The following is a 19,488-nucleotide window of genomic DNA, read 5'->3' on the forward strand; positions in this document are numbered from 1 at the left end:
CGGGTATTATAGGATTGAAAGAAATGAACGTTTTTTTTTCTTTTTTTCTCATTTCCAAGGAAACTAAATATCATTTTTAAATGGTTTCCCTCCAAACTTAGCCTTCCACCCCCATTTTCCATGAAGTGGATCTTATCATGTGAGTATTAAGCTCACATAAATTCGACAAACTCCATTCTTCATCAGGGAAAAAATGAAATAGTTCAGTTTATTTCCCCCACCACTCCACTAAATGTAGTGATGTACTAGAGTAATCTTCCGGACTGCTGAATAGGATGTCAAGTGCAGAAAAAGGAGCATGTCTTTTGCTGGAATAAAACCAAAACCAAAACTAGGGGTGTTGGATACACTGTCCTGAAATGATGAATATCAGTCTTCAAAGTGTCCCTGAACCTTTCTAATCCATTTTCAACCTAATTTTGATTGAACGTGTTTTTTTTTTTCAACGTTTTTATTTATTTTTGGGACAGAGAGAGACAGAGCATGAACGGGGGAGGGGCAGAGAGAGAGGGAGACAGAATCGGAAACAGGCTGCAGGCTGTGAGCCATCAGCCCAGAGCCTGACGCGGGGCTCGAACTCACGGACCGCGAGATCGTGACCTGGCTGAAGTCGGACGCTTAACCGACTGCGCCACCCAGGCGCCCCTGATTGAACGTGTTTTTATGTCATGTGCTTACTTTAGAACTTTCTATTTCAGAGAGATGCAATCCTTCAATACTTTACCCAAAATTATATTCTAAAGGGCAAGTTGGACCGTACGTTTCCCTAATCAGTTTTTTTCTCCTTCATCCATTCCACAAATATTTAATAAACACCTGTTATCCCGAAAGGTGTTGAAAATACAAAAGAAAATAAAATAGAAAAAATTCTGTTCCCCGTTAAAGGAAGGCCGCAGATAAATAAATAAACGCACACATAACCAAGAAGGTACCGTGTAGCAAAAAAACACTAAAGGGAGAAAAACTCAGAGTGATAGGGAAAAAAAAAAAAAGTAAATCCATTACAGACTGAGCTGTAAGAGGTGTCCTTTCTGAGAAGGTGGTATTTGAGCTGAGATTTAATGAACGGTTGGTGGGAACAACACAGGAAGGAATGATGAAGAGGGTAAGTAGAGGTGTAAATGGTTGCAAAGCCCTGGGGGCAAGAAGGGATCTGGCTTCTGGCTCATGGGAGAAACAGATCAGCAGAGTTGGAGCTGCAGAACCATTGGCTACTGGCAAACTCTTCTCAGCATAGAAAACACTGCTTGATGTGACACTGCCTGACATTCCAACCCCATCTCTCAACACTTCTCTTTTACTCTACCCTCTGAACCGTTTGAGACTTAGCCTGCCTGTACTGGGCTGTTCACATCTCCGTTGATCAGCACACGCTGTTCTCCCTGTTTGGAATGTGCTTCTCTACCCAGTCATCTCTTGGATTTTACTCATCTTTCAAGATAAATCTTCCCTTCCGTCCCTGTGGGATCACAGAGATGCAGTGATTAATTGCCCGAATGATCCAGAACCGTATTACTATCAAAATGCTTGGTCACTTCTTTCAGAGGCTGTATTCTAACTGAGTATCCTCTTGTGCCCTACTTTGACCATCTTCAAATTCAGCATCATATTTTAGATGGCAGACTCCAGAAAAACATGCATCTTTTCTGCCTCTGGTGCAGAAATATAGGCCACCATTCGAAGAATGAATCAATCATTTCTACTTCTTTCTCTTTCTATCTTTCTTCCTTCTTTCTCTTTCCTTTGTTCCTTCCCACCTTCCTTTCCTTCCTTCCTTCCTTCCTTCCTTCCTTCCTTCCTTCCTTCCGGTTCATTTTAACGAAATTTAGGCATCATCCCTGATACCTCCCTTTTCCTCACCCCCCACAGCCGTGTTATCGGAAAATCATGCTTCCTCTGTCCACTGCTACAAACACCTTGCACTGTCGGCTCCCTTCAGCAGATATGATTATGGCAATCCAGTCTCCTTAGTCCTTATGCACCAAGGAATTTCTCACCAGGGCTTTTACACTGTGGCCTCTTCAGAACACACAGAGAGACTGTTCTAAGCCACCCTACTGTGTGCAACGCACCCGGTATTCTTGACCACGTCACCGTTTATTCATAAGCTTTATCAGAATATTAGATTATCTGCTTGTGTACCAGTAATTGTCCACCCTCCCTCGTTTTAATATAGACCCATTGAGGAAAGGGACCTTGCATGTTTTACTCACCACTGTGTCCCAGAACCCAGCATAACATTTGGCAAAAGGACTGGTTGAAAAAGTGGATGAATGCAAGAATGGACACGGACATGAGTGTCTATAATGTGCCAGGCTCTGTGTTAGGTAATGGGAATACAAAAATGTTCATCATGGCCTTCGGCGCTGAGGCCCCTTCCCCCTCATGCAGTTTGGGAGAGAACGTTGTGTCGTGCGGTGAACTAGAACCTTGTGATAATGCCGTAGGGCAGAGGTCATGGGTCTCATCTGGAGGGAAACCAGTCATCTGTGCCCTTAAAGAAGCTCCTAACCTTGGGTGCTTATTCTGTAGTCACCTGGTTTTGATAATAAGACGGTGTGAATGGGTTAGATCAAATATATCCCTTAATTAGCATTCCTCATAGGATATTGTGGTTAATGACTGAAATACCCACTTCTCTTCTAGACTCCAAGATACCAGTGGCCAATACCACCCCGTATCTATTTCTTTCCTACTCTTCACCAAGTCCCACCATAGATGTGCTCATTTTTCCCCTGGAAGCAACCACAATAATTATGGCACCTACTTAATTGTTTTTCAGATTATGTGGGAAACTTTAGAGATTATGTTAGCTTCTCCTAATGTTTCAGATGAGAAAAATGAAGAGCAGAATCATGTTCAAAGTAAATGGCAGAGACAGACTGGGGTCCACAGCTCGAAGGCTCACGTGATTTTCTGGTTCAAAGTTGAATCTTTATCGGAGGGAAGAAGCACCATTCTTGGGAATGGTGCTGGCCGGATGAGTTTTGCTCTCACATGGCCAGGCAGCAAAGATAGGAGAACTGTGTGCTGAGCTGGCATCGAGAGCTGATGTTTCATCTACAGAAGACTCATAGCATATGCTAACCTGACAGCAAGGAAATCCTGCAGGTACTGAAACTCACTGGCAACAAGGAACTCAGAGTTGTCACTGATCTATCAGGTGATGTTGGAGAAGAACATTCCCTTCTGGACTCCGGTCTATTTGCAGTGACAATAGAAGATTAGACCTGAAAGCAAGTTGGAGGCAGACAGCGTAGCAATCCTTTCCCATATGTAGGTCCATAAGTTTAACATTTTCAAAGAATTGGCATAGAGCATGTGATGATTAATTTTATATGTCAACTTGACTGGGCCAGGGTGCCTATATCTGGGTGTGTCTGTGATTGTGTTTCTGGAAGAGATACACATTTGAATAGATATACTGAGTAAAGCAGAGTAAAGCAGAGTGTGGGTGGGCCTCAGTCTTTTGAGGGCCTGCATAGAACCAAAAGGCATAAGAAGGGAGAACTCTCTTTCTGCCTGGTTGCTGAGATGAAACATTGATCTTCTCGTGCCCTCGGACTGAAACATATGCCATTGCTTCCTCTGGGTCTGAAGCCTCCAGACTTGGACTGGAGCTACATCACTGGTTTTCCGGGATCTCTGATTGTGGGACTCCTTAGCCTTCATCCTTGGGTAAGAGGATCCCTTATGATAAACCTTTTTGTCGGTTCGGTTTCGCTGGATAACCCTAATAGCTTCTTGGGTAAGAATTCCTCACCCAAACTTTAACATCAGTTCCTTATAGGTCCTATTGCATTACTGTAGTGTTTCATCAGTCAGAATTCATCTAATCTCAACTGCCTATTTTTTTGACCTTCTATTGTCTGGGCTACTGATGTACTCCTGGGCCCTTCGTGAAGCCTTTCGGATGGCTTAGCTAAGGTTTGCACAAAGGTCAGATAGCAGGGCTGTGGAGACTTCCCATGTGGTCTGGGCAAACCTTCCTTCTCAAAAGCCATTAGCCCAAACATTGTGCAGTTGAGCCTGCATTCACACATTACACAAAACGTAATCAGTAAGCAACTTCATTCTCTAGATCAGATTCTTTTTCTGGGCCCACACTTCTGTGGCTGGAAGGGGGAAATGGTTGTTGGTACTTAAATTCTCCATACCCTTCTCACCTAACATAGTCTCTTTGCTGTTCTGTGTCCTTACTCTAATATGTGCAAATACGCTGTAGATTTGGAGCTCAAAATTTCCTAGTAAGGGTGTTTTTCTCTTCTGTCAAGAAACAGGCTTGGTACCTGCCGAGTCCCCTCTACCCAGAGCTTATAATAACACTCCACGTTCAAACCTCTAAGACTCACTTTTGCTACACCAAAGGAGACACTTCAATTTGGAAATCTCTTTTTGTCAGACAACAAAACCTGCTTACCTAATTTTTGTCTTCCTTTCAGCTTTACGTCCTGTTCGGAAGCCGAAAGTTGAATACTGAGTACTTTTCCTTCTCTCTTCCATTATCCTAACCTTTCTGGGGACAAATCAATGTCTCTAGTTGTGCGGAAAGAAAGAAAACACCAGGAAGAGAAAAGTCCCAACAAGATTTTCTTAAACTCTGTCAAAATGATAAAAATCATGTATAAAGTTGCCCAAAGTAAACATGAACTCTATACCTTTTGTAATTCACCCATTTTATTTGACCATATCAATTATACTAGCAACCCTTAATCAAGATGAATTTCCTTTATAAATTTGAACTCAACACGGTTTAAATCAGTTCAATACAGTCACAATCAATGAACACTGTCCAGTGCCTGTTGTGTGCCAGGTCTGTGCTAGATTTGGGGAAGAGGGATTAAGGAGGTACTTTCATTTTCTTTATACTTAAAGATGCGCTCCTCCTCTGGGAAAATAAGACTTATAAACAATATTTTACTTAACAAATAAAAAAATTCAGCAAGTTTATTTCGAGGAATAGAGACAAGGTCTCAGGAGATGTCTTTGACGTCTATAAGAAACTATACTGTCATGGCGCAGAGAAGAAAAAGTTTGAGGGGCTCAGGGATAACACTTCAGAGGAAGCAATGTCTGAGTTGGATCGTAAAGGATGACTCATTAAGTGTACAGGAAGGGATAGTCACTTCAGGCGGAGGGGGCAAAATGTAAAAAATGACCAATGCATTATCTCCAATGAAGAGCCATTTGACTTGACTCACCATGTGTACTCACAAAAGGCAGATAACTTTTTATGCCCTGGTGAAATGCTGAATATTACAATTTAAAGAGCACAAAACCCAGTCCCTTCTCTCAGAACACCCAGTCCCGGCACAGGAGAAGAGGGACAGATTAAGTTAATAATGACAATTGAGATAACCACAGGGCCTATAGGAAAATACAAGGCTGGGTTATACGTTGCATTTTTTTTAGGTAGACTGCAAGACTGCTCATGCCTTTCTAGACCTGCTAGGTCATATCACTTGGAGGGCAGGTTGGAGTGAAGTGACCTTGTTAGAGGGTGAGTCACTTAAGGAGGAACAGTCCAGCCAGAAACACTTAAGTAGGACAATCAGGGGATGGGTTGATGCAGTCCACATCTGGCCAGCTTTTCTAATATCCTGATTTTTGTAAGCCATCATTTCTGATTATCGTTTTGTGTCATGTTGGGTAGTTTGTGGTTTGTTTGTTTGTTCTTTTTTTTTTTTTTAAAGCAAAGACAGCTCAGGAAGATGAATGTGTGCAGCTGAGCTAGAGAATTATTCAACTTTAGGGAGGAGAATCATTTATGAACATCCCATTCACTGGGAAATTGCTAATTTGGCATCTATGATTACTTAGATTTTTATAACTCCACTCTTTGAAAGGACAGCATTCAAAAATGTATATATTGCAGCCACAGATATGGGAAAACATTTAACCTCCATAAGAAAATGCACTGTATTCAATAATAATTTAGCAGCAGGATAAGAACTGCACTCTGATCTCCTGTTTCCCAATCTAGTACTTTTTCTTTGATACTTTAAGAAGTTCTGAAAAACAAGAAAAAAACTGCATCTCTGTTTAAATGTTGCATATGGGCTACTTGTATGCAGAGAAAATACAAAATAGTGATTATTTTCATACAATATCTGTATTACAAGTACTTAGCTAAGTACCTGACACGTATAAAATCACCTAGTCTTCAGAACAACTTTATGAGGCATGAACCACTATTATCTCCATTTTAAAGATCAGTACACTGAAACCCAGAGAAATTAAGACTCTTAGTTACGGTCATACAGTTACTAAAATAGTTAAGCCTGGGCTACGAATTCTAGAAGTTCATCTCCAAATCACTGCCCTATGCCACCATTTTCATGCTTTTGTAGCAACTGAGAATAGAACTTGGAAATTTAAGAAGTAATTCCTCTTAGGAAGTGCTCTGGCTTATTTAGGGGCACAGAAGGGCGCAGAAGGACTGAGAGGTCAAGGTGTCTAGAATCTGGATGACAGGAGGTAGACTGGCATCCTGGAGCTCCCAAGGGACTCAGTCAATGGCAAGTCATGACAAGTTATAAGTAGAATCCATTTCAGAGTGCTGCTTCAGGGTCCTAAGGGTGTACACTGGGCTGTGGGTGGGCACTGAACTGGGGGACAAAAGATGAACTTGGCATCTTAAGACTTTAGGAAGATAGGCTGTTTGAGTGGGTTGACTTGAAACCCAGTGTGGGTTCAGTAGGTTGGATATTGTGTGGTCACTAAGATGGAGAAGGAGGATGGAAGGAAGTAAGAATGTGTAAGTGTATAAAGATGAAGATAGGATGATTTCACAGGACAAGAGAACGAGATCGTTACATGCTTTGACTTCATGGGAGAGCATTCCAGGGGAAATGGGTTTTCATCAAAGCCCAAATCGATATTGTATGAATATCAACTGAGGGAGTCTTGGCATAGAGTTAGGCCTTGACTTTGAAAAGTGGGTGGGAATTCAGAGAGCTTGGGTAGATTAATACTCTGGCACTCCTTCCAAAATACATTTATTACCCATTTGTTCAGTTTATTATGAGAGACTCAACCCCAGTCTTGTATACCCACTCAGCAACACAAATGCCCTGTTGCTTCACCAAATCCATATTTATTATGGAGCAGTATCGACACTATTTTTTTATTATTTGAACATGATATGGAGTGAGTTCATAACTCCTTTTATACCTTGTAAAGCTTACCAAAGTCCTTTCCCAACCTTGTATAGCATTCTCAGGGAATGGGTATAACGGTTATCATTCCGTTTGGTGACCTTTCCAATGAGGTTGAAAGCCGCCTTGAGAATGGAGCTCCCAGAAAGTGCTCAGCTAGTATCCTGTTAAGTAGAGGACTCAGAAGGACAGGTTCTAGTTCTGGATATGTCCAGAAAAGTCCACGTGAATTGGGCAATTTATTTCCCTTGCGTGGACCCAGCTGCTTTATCCATAAAGTGAGGCTGCTAAGAGAAGCTAGACATGAAAGAAACATAATGTATGACCATTTATATCAAATCCAGAAAGGCAAATCCATGCAAATGGAAAATAGATTAGTTCTTGCCAGGGGCCGGAGAGAGGGGAGAATGAGAAGTGACTCCTAATGGGTATAGACTTACTTTTTAGGGTGATAAAAACATTCTCTAGTTAGTGGTGACAGTTGCACAACTGTGTGAATATACTAAAAACAATTAGATTGCATACATTAAAAATGCAAACGTTAGCATGTATGTGAATTATATTTACGTGAAAAAAGATACGAAGCCCTTTTTTAGTGTTGACATTTTACAAATTTACACAAGTTTTTTTTGTTTTGTTTTTTCCTGAATTCAACCTGGAACATAATAGAAAGTGAAAACAAAAATGAAAACAAAAACAAAAGCCAAACAAAACAAAAGAAAGCAAAACCCATTTTCTGGCTCAATATCTTGTTTGCTCCTGGGCTGCAGACCACAATTTTTGATGCTTCACCCAATTTCTGGCTTTCCTAGCAGTGAGAACTTGATAATTATTGGCAAATTTGCCAGATGGGCAACTTCAGGAAGAAGGGAAGACATTCTCTTGGATGTGAGCCTTAAGAAATGAAAGATAAGTATATTTATCTCAGTGGGCTTTAGTACCATTTCAGTGAGTAGTTTGAACTTGAATTCAAGGGATTTGGCTAAGATACAAATAGCACACATTATATGCAAATTTCCCAAGCATATGAACACAATCACATTCACAGTTGGAAGAAAGTGAAACAAAATCTATATATAACTGCACAATCACTTATTATGCTAAAAATACCCTCTTTCAAGACACATCTTTTTTTTTTTTTTTTCCAGTGGTTGGAAAATAACTTTGTACCATGCCCTCTGTGGCACTAATGATCAGTTGTAAAATTATGGCATGAAATTTTAATCTGCTCTTTTTCCCCCGCTCTGAGCAATGGATTCTTGAAAGCAGAGAGACAGAGCCTGTCTCCTGTTTCCAGGCCTTTGAGCAAAAATGATCATTTTAAACACCTGTTTTGCTTTTAAAAGTGGCACAATTCAAGAATGTGCATGGTGACGCGTGTCTCCTAGCTGAGCAGCACTTACCACACTTGTGTCTGGGGGAAACCGCCTCTTTGATGGAGACTGGGAAGCTCGTATTTGTTGTTTTCGCTCCTCATCCATAGCTGGAATTGCCACAGTTCAGGGAAAAGGCAACCTTTCCCCTTAGCGCATGCCTCGAAGCTCACCGCCACTAAGAAGGTTCGGTGCCGAGACAAGGAGGAGGGAAAATGAATGCCGGGCTTTTTATCTTATTAACTCTCCCCACACCCGTTTGGTCTCATCTTCCTTCTCTGGTGATGGAGGCAATCGAAACAACTGTATGGCCTATAAGGATGTTTCCCATGCTGTTTTTCAAGGAATGCTGGTATATATGAGATTTTGGAAATGTGTATAGGCTTGCAAAAATATTTTTTCCTTGTCTAAAAGAAACAGGATTTCCTGGGATCTTAAAAGCCTGTGGGAGCGTGGGTAGTGCTAAGTGGTTGGGGTGGTGGTGATGGGCTGGAGGTTGACAATATACACTAGTGTATTAAAAACTGTAAGAAGCCTAGAGGGCACTGGCTTTCCAAGAAAACCTGCCTGGGAAAGTAACCTATAGTTTAAAAAATCTTGGGGCGCCTGGGTGGCGCAGTCGGTTGAGCGTCCGACTTCAGCCAGGTCACGATCTCGCGGTCCGTGAGTTCGAGCCCCGCGTCAGGCTCTGGGCTGATGGCTCGGAGCCTGGAGCCTGTTTCCGATTCTGTGTCTCCCTCTCTCTCTGCCCCTCCCCCGTTCATGCTCTGTCTCTCTCTGTCCCAAAAATAAATAAATGTTGAAAAAAAAATTAAAAAAAAAAAATCTTAGGTCTCATCCTGGCACTTAATGTCTATGAAGATGCTAAAACTCATATTTCTTACTTTATCAAGTAATCAGGAATCATTTTCAGACATGATATGGATCTCACTTTCAATTGAATATTTTCCTTAAAATTGGAAAAGTTTGGTCTTTCGTGTCTTTTCTAAGTATTCTTACCTATTCTCCTAATTTCAGAACCACATGTAAAGCCACGCTTTCTGCATAATTGAGGCTAATTATTCCAATTTACAGCTAACACATGGTCCCCAGTCTCAGTGATTGAACGTAACAAAAGTTTATTTCTTCCTCACACATAATGCAATGCGGGTTAGGTGGCTCTCCTCCAAAGAGTAACTTAGGGATTCTAGCTCCTTCTGTCACATGGCTCCATCAATTTAGGGATCTTTCATTCCAACATCAGTTTTTATGGGAGATTTTCAGGACAGCTATCATGAAGTCCCGCTAAGATGGGTAGGTGGAGAATGTTCCTTTTTGGCTCTGATTTTGCTCCTTGGTGCAGAAACTCCCTTGTTCTTTTTATCCCCTGGTCTATGGCTCCACCCTTGTCAGTCTTCTCTTAGTCCAGTAGTCTCTTTGGGGACATCTGAAGTGGGTACTGGAGAATACACCATTCTTAAGGCTTTGAAACTTCACTCCTGCTTGTGATTGGTTAGGGTCTTAAAGGTTGTCTCAAGTCTTAAAGGCAAAAGACATTTTCAATGAGTTTGTGATTTCTTTGCAAAACAATTCTTTCAACAGGTTAATAGCTTTTAATCTCTATACCTCTAAGTCAGTTCTGTGTTCAGTGACCATAACCTAAATCTTTCCCTAGACATAGTTCTCAGACCTGCTTTATTTCTTTACTTGTCTGTCCCCTCACCTCTTTCTCTTCAACGATGTTTCCTTGAGGTTATCAGGACTGAACTGGGTTGCTTGAATCAGGATTGATCATTGCCCTGAGTTACTTCATCTACCCGAGGAGTTTTTCTGAGACTGTGCATTTCAAACTATTTAAAAGTCTCCTATCTTACTTTGGGGTCTAGAATTTGTTAACTTTTCCAACTCCGAAAAAAAAAATCTGAAATTTCCGGACTTTCTGTCTTTTCTTTCACTTCTACCTACAAACTATCTAATTCTCTTATGAGCTCATATCTTAAAATATCTTGCCAATGGCAGCCATTGGTTGCCAACACACAGTACAAAGTTTCTGCTTTCCAAGGGTTTCTGTGAGAGCTGCTGGTTGACTAGGCATGTGATCTGTATCCCAGAAAACCACAGGCAGGAGTTAAAATTTTTTACAACTGCATCGTCTGGAGTGCTATCCTTCCAGCCTTCTGTGTGGGCTTCCTTGACGCCTGTCTCTTAATGCTTAACCAATGCCAACTTATTTTAGCTTTTTGTTATGGAGGCACTCTACTTCAAAGTATGATTTCTGTATGAAGTCACATAACCAAGAATCCTGAAATCTCAGTGACTTAGCACACACAAGAGAGTGGAATTCTCGCTCATGTCAGATATTGTTGCGGATTAGATGGCTTTCCTAGGTTTTCCTTTAAGAAGAGAATCCAGGATTCTTCGTTTCATGTGACTGCCATCCCCACATCCTTTTGTTTTTGCCATATGGACAGGGAATGAGCATGAGTTGAGGACCTTGAGAAAATGTTAAGGACTAGGCTTGGAAGGCTAGGCACATGACTTTTGCTCCCTTCACTTTAGCCAAAAAGGATTCTGGGAGATGTAATCATTCTTTATTCTTGGGAAATGGCAGACAGGTAAGGGGCATTCAGTCGCTGGCTTTCATACTCCCAAACTCATGTATCTCTGACCTAGATTGTTTCTTGAGTTGAAGATAGATATTAAACAATGGCTAAGATTTCTATGACGTTTCAGCTTCCAGGGTGTTCTCACATGCATTGTATTATTTGATACTCAAGGCATCCTTGCGTGAAATGTATTTTTATCCCTCCTTTACAAATGACAACACTGAGGCTCATGAGTCTAATCTTTTAATATGTATCAAGCTTCTACTACCTGCTAAATACTCCGCAAGGTATTAGCGACATAAAGTTAACCCAGAAAGAGTCTCTAGCCTATTGCTTATGCTCTAATGTAAGAAACAGATAGTAATTGAATCATAACATCCATAAATGTGTATTTGCAAATATAGTCAGTGTGCTGTAAGATACATGATTGTGAAAAAACTATATAGATATTAAAAATTGCTCACAAGGTAGAGTGATAAAAATATTAAAAAATTAGATAATGGTGATGTTAAGACAACTCTGCAAATATACTAAAAAACACCAAACTCTACACTTTAAATGAGTGAATTTTATAGTGTTTAAATGATATCTCAGTAAAGTTGTCAGAAACCAAAAAATAAATACATGCAGGAAGAAATACAAGACCAATTTATCCCATGCCAAATGAGTCATACAGACCGTAAATACTTCAATCAAAAGAGTGAAAAAGTATTGCACTTTTCAGCCAGGTCTTCAGTCAGTTTCCTTAGACCTTTTTTTTTTTTCTTGATAAATCAGGAAATGGAAAGAGATGATATGTAAAAGGAAAAGCTGCAGCACCTTTTTATTTTTAAATTGCATCCCATGCTTGGGAAAAATTATGCTAATAACACAATAGAGGCCACATTTTCCCCTGATGACTTTTCTGAAGCAAAACCAAATATTGTTACAGTACAATGTCTTTTATGCTTTTCTTAGCAAGGTGGTGGACGCCGAAAGCAAAAACAAAGCAAAACATACAAAAACAGAGTCTGAATGAAGGCTCAAGGAACGCATCCTAGGAGAGCTTGAAACCTGATACCTAAAAAGGCACTGGAGAAAATAAAGGAAGAAAGGAGAGCACTGTGAATAGAGAGGGTATATGTATGCAAAGCAACATTAAAATACCAAGAGGTGGCTTGTGTAAGCAGCCATCGGGCCAAAGGGGCCAGGAAGGCCTAGATTCTGTCAATCCTACAGGCTGAGTTAAGATTTTTAAGCCTCCACCCTGTGCCCCCACTCCAAATAAGAAACCGATGAAGGCTTAAAGAGGGAGGGACAATTTTCCCCCTATAGAATCCATCTTTATAATTTAAATTTCTTACCTAAATTCAACTTCAAGTGGTTGAGTTGGGACATTGACTATGGAGTCATCTGACTATGGAGGCCACCAGCTGGCACAATGCATAGTTGGGATAAACCAAGTCAACTGAGCTGGCACTTATGAAGGTCTTGGTCAGGCCAGTCCCACCAGGAAGCTGAATATTCCTAGCAAGGCAAGAAAAATATTCAGAAGCATGTGACCTCAAAGCAGGTAACATTTCCTTATTGTGCAAACAGTGTGGATCTTTGAAAGTCGAGGCTGCGTCACCAAAAGGCAGAGAGTGGAAGGTCCTGATGAACGAGCCCTCACTCAACATGACTGCTCGGCTGTAAACTCGGGGCCCATCTCTGAGGAACCAGTGCGACATCTGAAGCTGTGTGTCTGCCCACTGGTATCTTCATCTGAATATTCTTTTCACAGCTTGTTTTCTAGTTCAGTATTAAACCGAAGCAAAAGCAACTTTCCAAATCTACATCTCTATTGTAGCCATGACTAATAGGCAAACTGTTCAAAGTGGCATGACCATATTTGTCATTTTCAGCTGGCACCAATTCTGACTAATCAAAGCCCATGCTGTATCAGTCAACTCTTATCCCTGATCCTGGCCAGTCTTCAACCTGATAACGGTATTTGTGGATCCGTCTAGCTCAGCCTGGCTGTGAAGTTGGGCCATTGATTTGTCATTCAGTGAAATATTCTGCCTTCTTTCCCTCCAAAGACCCAAGGTGTGGACTGGCACAGGACTCCTACATAGCTGGTAGGATGGGTGCAGAGAAATAGTGGAAATAACGTATTAGCCAAAGCTCTGTGGAACTTCTCTGAATCAAGATCTTGTACTCAGACATGCAGTAGAGGGGGTTTCCCACTTCTGCCCCAACAATCCTGGGAAATTCTCCAAAGCTGCCCAGTCTCTTCATATCTACTTCATGACTGAGGTCGGTGACCGTGGGGACCATTTTTCCTTCATAGGCAGTTCACTGAAGATGAAAAGTTAAGGGGCCTTCTACTTACAAAGATCCCATAGTAGATACTGAGGTTGGAACATTACACATATGACCATACTTAATTTTCATAACAAAGCTGTGTGACTATATGATTGTCCTCATCTTATAAATGAGAAACTCGAGTGTCAGGGCAGTTAATTAACATATAGTTAACAGATCATGCAAGTGGAAAGTGGCAGAGTGGGGATTCAAACCCAGATCTTTCTAATACCCAGCACATTCTCTTCTTACTTAAATATTCAACGCTGACTCTCCTTAAATATGTTTTGACAGATGAAAAACTTGAAATCCAAGTTGTATTGTGTCTTGACAAGATCACAGGGCTACTTAGAGTCAGAGCTGGGCCTCAGTAAATATCTGTCGAGTTGTGTCTTCATGCATAAGCGCTTTCAAGTGTTTTGGGAGCAGGAGAAAGAAATCCAAAATGAGGGGGGCAATGATCTCATTCAAACTGTTGACCTTTAAACACAAAGGAAGGGGTCTGATTTATGAGCAAACATTTCAGAACTTAAAAATAAGTCCTCACCAAACTAATATCTTGGAAAGATGCCCATGGATCCCAGCGGTGCTGAGTGGCAACAGAAACGAGCAAGGGCTTTGAAATCAAAGGACTTATGTGGAACCCCAGCCCCCCACTATTCAACTGGTCAACCTCAGACAAATATTGTTATCTCTGAAAGTGGGTCTAAAGAAAGATGTGAATGCCACACTCAGAGATGTACTTGATAGTAATACCTCTGATGATTATCTCCCATTCCTCTTTCTACTCTCTCTCTCTCCCCTTCCTGTCCCTCCTTCTTACCTTTCTTTCAACCATGAGTATTAAAAAGCCCTTTTCTGGGGCGCCTGGTGGCTCAGTTGGTTGAGCCTCTGACTTGAGCTCAGGTCATGATCTCGTGATTCGAGAGTTCGAGTCCTGAACTGGGCTCTGTGCTGACAGCTCAGAACCCAGAGCCTGCTTTGGATTCTAGGTCTCCCTCTCTCTCTCTCTACCTCTCCCCTGCTCGCACTCTGTCTCTCTCTCAAAAATAAATAAACATTTTTTTAAAAAGACATTTCTGGGGCGCCTGGGTGGCTCAGTCGGTTGAGCGTCCGACTTGGGCTCAGGTCGTGATCTCACAGTCTGTGAGTTCAAGCCCTGCGTCGGGCTCTGTGTCTCCCTCTCTGCCCCTTCCTCACTCATGCTCTGTCTCTCTGTCTCTCAAAAAATGAATAAACGTTAAAAATTTTTTTTTTTTTTTAAAAACACCATTTCCTACCACATCTCTCCTGGTATGTTTGCCATGACGATACTGATTGCTTCCTAGTGTGATGGTGGTTCTCACTTCTGTGCCTCTGTGGTTTCCTCTGGCTGGAATGGCTTTCATTTCTTATTTTCTTATTGCCTTCATGAGATTTAACTCATCCTTCAAGATCTAGCAGAAGTATTTCTTCTTCCTTGCCGCCATTTCTATTTCTCCTTTATCCCCTCCTCGAATAAAATTGATTACTTCTATCTTTTATTTCTTTGCCCAAACCCTACCCTGTACATATCTCTATGGTTTAGAGGCACCAGCTTCAATTTACTCAGTGCCTTCATTCAGTATTTCACATCTGACAATGCCTGGCTCATCAATGGAACAGAGCTTTCCTGAAGACATTTTATAAGAAGGGTTAAGGTACCGGGGTGCCTGGGTGGCTCAGTCAGTTAAGCTTCTGACTTCAGCTCAGGTCATGATCTTATGGTCCGTGAGTTCAAGTCCCACATCAGGCTCTGTGCTGACAGCTCAGAGCCTGGAGCCTGCTTCAGATTCTGTGCCTCCCTCTCTCTCTCTGCTCTCCCCCACTCATGCTCTATCTCTGTCTCTAAAAAATAAATAAATGTCAAAAAAATTTTAAAAAGAAAGAAGGGTTAAGGTACCTCATGGAAGATAATTCAGCATGGTTGGGTAGCCGAGGAAAGAATCTCGCTTTAACCTTGGAACAAGGAGAACAGTATGGTGTTTGCCACTAGGGTTCACCACACATTTTCCCATATCCACGTTCCACCCATTGTTTGGATATAGGATTGGATTTAATTCAAGATAACTTTCATCTTCTTTGCAAGATCGTATTGACCGGTTGTGCCTGCTTGGAATAATGGGTTAAGAAGTGTTTGCACCTATAGCCAGGCTCAGTGAGAAGGAGATTTGTGATTGATTAGTGATGTCTGCCAGCCTCTTAGAAAATGAGAGTGGCCACACACATAGGCACATTTACCACCCCTGTACCAGGCGATTTCTAGGTCCACCTTGAGTCTGAAAGTTTATGAATAAGATTTAATCAAATCTGACCTCCATTAATGCTTCACAAATTACACTGAGGTCTACATTATGAAGATCAGTGTCAATGAAGTATTGATTAATGGAGATTTCCATGTGACTGACTGTTGTATAAACGAGTTTTGTCTGTTCTTATTCCTCTGCTGCATCCACATTTAGCACTTCACAGAACAGGTTTATTAACTAAGTTCTCTAACGTCGTCATTTTTTTACTCTGCATGATGAAAGCCCATCTGCTTCATTTTGGTTTAATTTGAAAGACACTAGGTCCTGTTCGGTATGCAAAATGCTAAGGGCACACTGATGAATAACACTGGTGCCTTTATTAAATTTGTTCCCTAGCATTTTTCAGTAACACACACGTGGAAATAAGTGAACAGAAAGTAGGGTGAGGTGTGTAATCACAGAACTTTCCACCGCTGCTTCTCAAACTTTTCCACCATAATCGAAGAGAGAGATTGGCCACATCAAAGAATCTAAAGCCGGGATTCACAACAAGCAGTCCTGAGAGTAAATATTTTTCAAGACTCTGGTTCATTATTTTAAGAAAATTTTTAGAAATTATACGCAATGCTGTACGTTTCTGTTCTACCTTATAGGATGTTTTTTTTTTCTTTCTTAAAATCTCCAAGTGTAATTGGCGAACAAAAAAAATGTGCTGAGTTTCCCACATGATTCCTGTGGACCTTCATATGTCTATAAGAGGTAAAAAGCACCAACTCAACAAGCAAGGATGATCCTAGCAAAGAAGGATTATACAGTGCACAAGGAATAAACTGTTAGGCTTGTTTTGCAAAGGGAAATACGGAAAAGCTTCATAGCTGAGATCGGATCTGCGTGGAGAGCAGGAAAGCTAGTTAATTTGGAAAAGAAGGGTCTGTGTCGAGGCATTACGCAGAGGTGTTAAATAGCAAAGCTTACCAAGAAAACTGCAAATAAGTTTTATACTGTTGCATAGGAAGTTTCCAGATAGAGAGCGGCATGAATAAGGCTAGAGAGAAGGGGAGGAGCCAATAGGTACAATAAGCATTTCTGTTAGAAACATTACACTCTTTCTAAATGTGTATTTTTCATTATATTTATAATTTCTCTTTTCCTCCTTGCTTAATTTTCCACCCCCAGACCGAAAGGCAGGTCAGGTAGAAGTGGTTTTCTTTTTGTCTTTTCTTTTTTTTTTTTTTTTTAACTTCATTCATAAACTGTACTTCAAAACCAAATCACCCGTGGCAAACCTCTGCTTAGCCTTGGCCACCTCTCAAAGACCTTCTCTCATTGGTGATCAACGGCTCTTCTGGTGCTGGAACTGAGCCAGAAAGAAAGAGCCACTGATGAAAGAAAAAGGCAGCAATGGGGTGCGACCAAAACGTCCCGACCGGAGTGCGGGCTGAGGGTTTCTTCTTAATAAGAGGCATTCTGCCAGCGCAAGGATCATTCATTGAATGACCCACATGCAAGTGACAATGTTCCCTGAAAGTCATTATTAACCCACCTTCTGTTTTTAACCTCCTGATCCTTTGGGGCAAATATTTACAACAGAAAGTAAACTGTGCTGCCAGAAAACCAGCTCTTGTTGGAGGCTTTGTGGACCAAAACCCTTTGATGATGACCTCCCAGCCTCTTTTGGCATCCTGCCGTGATGGTACTCTTCATATTTACTGGTTCTGGTTCTCGCCGGAAAGAACTTGAAGAGGTCTTCACGTGGACTGGATTAGGAGCAACAATATCTCTCTTCCTGAGAACCAAAAGGACTTCAAATAATTTCCGTGATGTCCGTTATCTTTTTGAAGTCTTTCTGTACATTTTCCTGAGATGGAATCATGGGATATATTTATGAATTCTTTTGGATTATTCTTGTGCTTTAAGCAATCTTGAGATGGTCGTAGTAAAGATAGCACTGGAAGGAGTGGGAATTGTCAGTGGTAGTGTTTCCACAGTATTGAAATCTCAAAATACGTTATACTCATGACAGCTGCTACGTGCTGCACCTTAACCTCTGACTTCCAGCCTCCAGAGCCGTGAGAAAATAAAATCAATGTTGCTTAAATCAGCCACTCTGTGGTATTTTGTTATGGAAACACTAGAAAATGAATAAGGATTTACTACTTATTGGGGTAGGTTGGGGTGCTGCTATAACCAACAACTAAAAATGTGGAAGTGACTTTGGAACTGGTATAGGTAGAGGCCAGAAAAGTTTTGAGGTGTATACTAGAAAATCCTAAATCTCCTCGAAGAGACCACTGGTAGAAATGTGGACACTCAAGCTGCTTCCGGTGAGGTCCCAGATAGAAATGAGAAACTTGTTATTGGACACCGGAGGAAAGGTGATCATGTTATAAAGGGGCCAAGGACTTGGCTGAATCACGTTCTACATTTTGTGGAAGGTAGACATTCTGAATAAAGGATTTGGATATTTAGCTGAGGATTTTTCTAAGCAAAGTGTGGAGGGGGTGGCCTGGTTTCTCCTTGCTGCTTATAGTAAAATGCCAGAGGAGAGAGAAAATAGAAGGAACTTTTAAGAAGAAAGGAACAAGAACATGAAGATTTGGAAAAATCTAAGCCTATGCAGACTGCAAAAAAAATGAGAAAGCATGTTCTGGAAAGAGCACCAAGGATGCGGTGGGCATTCATCTGATAAAAAGATTATGAGATCCAAGCAGCCGTGTGTCTCAGCAGAAGACTGGAACAGAGCTGGGATTCTATGCCAGCAGAAACACTATTGGCCTGGACTACATGGGACACAGACCAGACAAAGGGAAGGAAAAGCAGTCAGAGTTTTGAGAGTCTACAAGATGGGATGATGAGAACTGTGTGGCCACGAACACAGTGTATCCCTCAAGGAAAGGGAAGAATGTCCCCAAGGTGATTTAGAGGTTGGCAGGGCTACAACTGCCTCCGCAGACCCAGAGGGCACAGCTAAGGGGATGAGGCTGCCTCCTCCCCGGTTTCAGAAGGTCTGACTGCTGCCCATGGTCTCAGGATGGGGCTGTCACCCTTGTGGGCCCAGAAGGCAGGGCTGCCATCACAGAGGGTCTAGAGGACAGACCATGAAGCCAAAACAAACAGAAAGAGAGAGAGAAAGAGAGAGAGCATTATCCTCAAGCCTTCCTATCTCACAGAATGTGGGGCACCTCGTTGGCTCAGTATGTTCAGTGTCTGACTCTTGATTTCAGCTCAGGTCATGATCTCACGGTTCATGGGTTCGAGCTCCACATCAGGCTCTGCGCTGACAGCTCAGAGCCTACTTGGAATTCTCTCTCTCTCTCTCTCTCTCTCTCTCTCTTTCTGCCCTCTTCCCTCTCTCTCTCTCAAAATAAATAACTAAACTTAAAAAATCATCTCACATAATTTCTCCTGGTAGGTTTCAGATTTGCTTGGGACCCATGATTCCTTTCTTCTTTCTGATTTCTCTCTTTTGAAATAAGAATATCTAACCTATGCCTGTCTCATCATTATATTTTGGGAGCAGATAACTTTCCCGGTTTCACAGGTTCACAGCTGGAGAGGAATTTTTTAATACGCATGCACAATGGGAAAAAAAGAGAGAAAAAAGAACGTGAAGACAGAGCAAGGAGGTGGCCATCTGCAAGCAAGGAGAGAGACCTCAGGAGGAACAAAACTTGCCAGCACCTTGATCTTGGACTTCTAGCTTCCGGAACCGTGAGAAAATAAATGTTTGTTGTGTAAGCCACAGACTAAAATATCAGTATAAGGTATTTTGTTATGGCAA

The sequence above is a fragment of the Herpailurus yagouaroundi genome, unplaced genomic scaffold (genome assembly GCF_014898765.1).
Source record: "Herpailurus yagouaroundi ecotype Mexico unplaced genomic scaffold, PumYag 186, whole genome shotgun sequence".
Classification (NCBI taxonomy): Eukaryota; Metazoa; Chordata; class Mammalia; order Carnivora; family Felidae; genus Herpailurus; species Herpailurus yagouaroundi.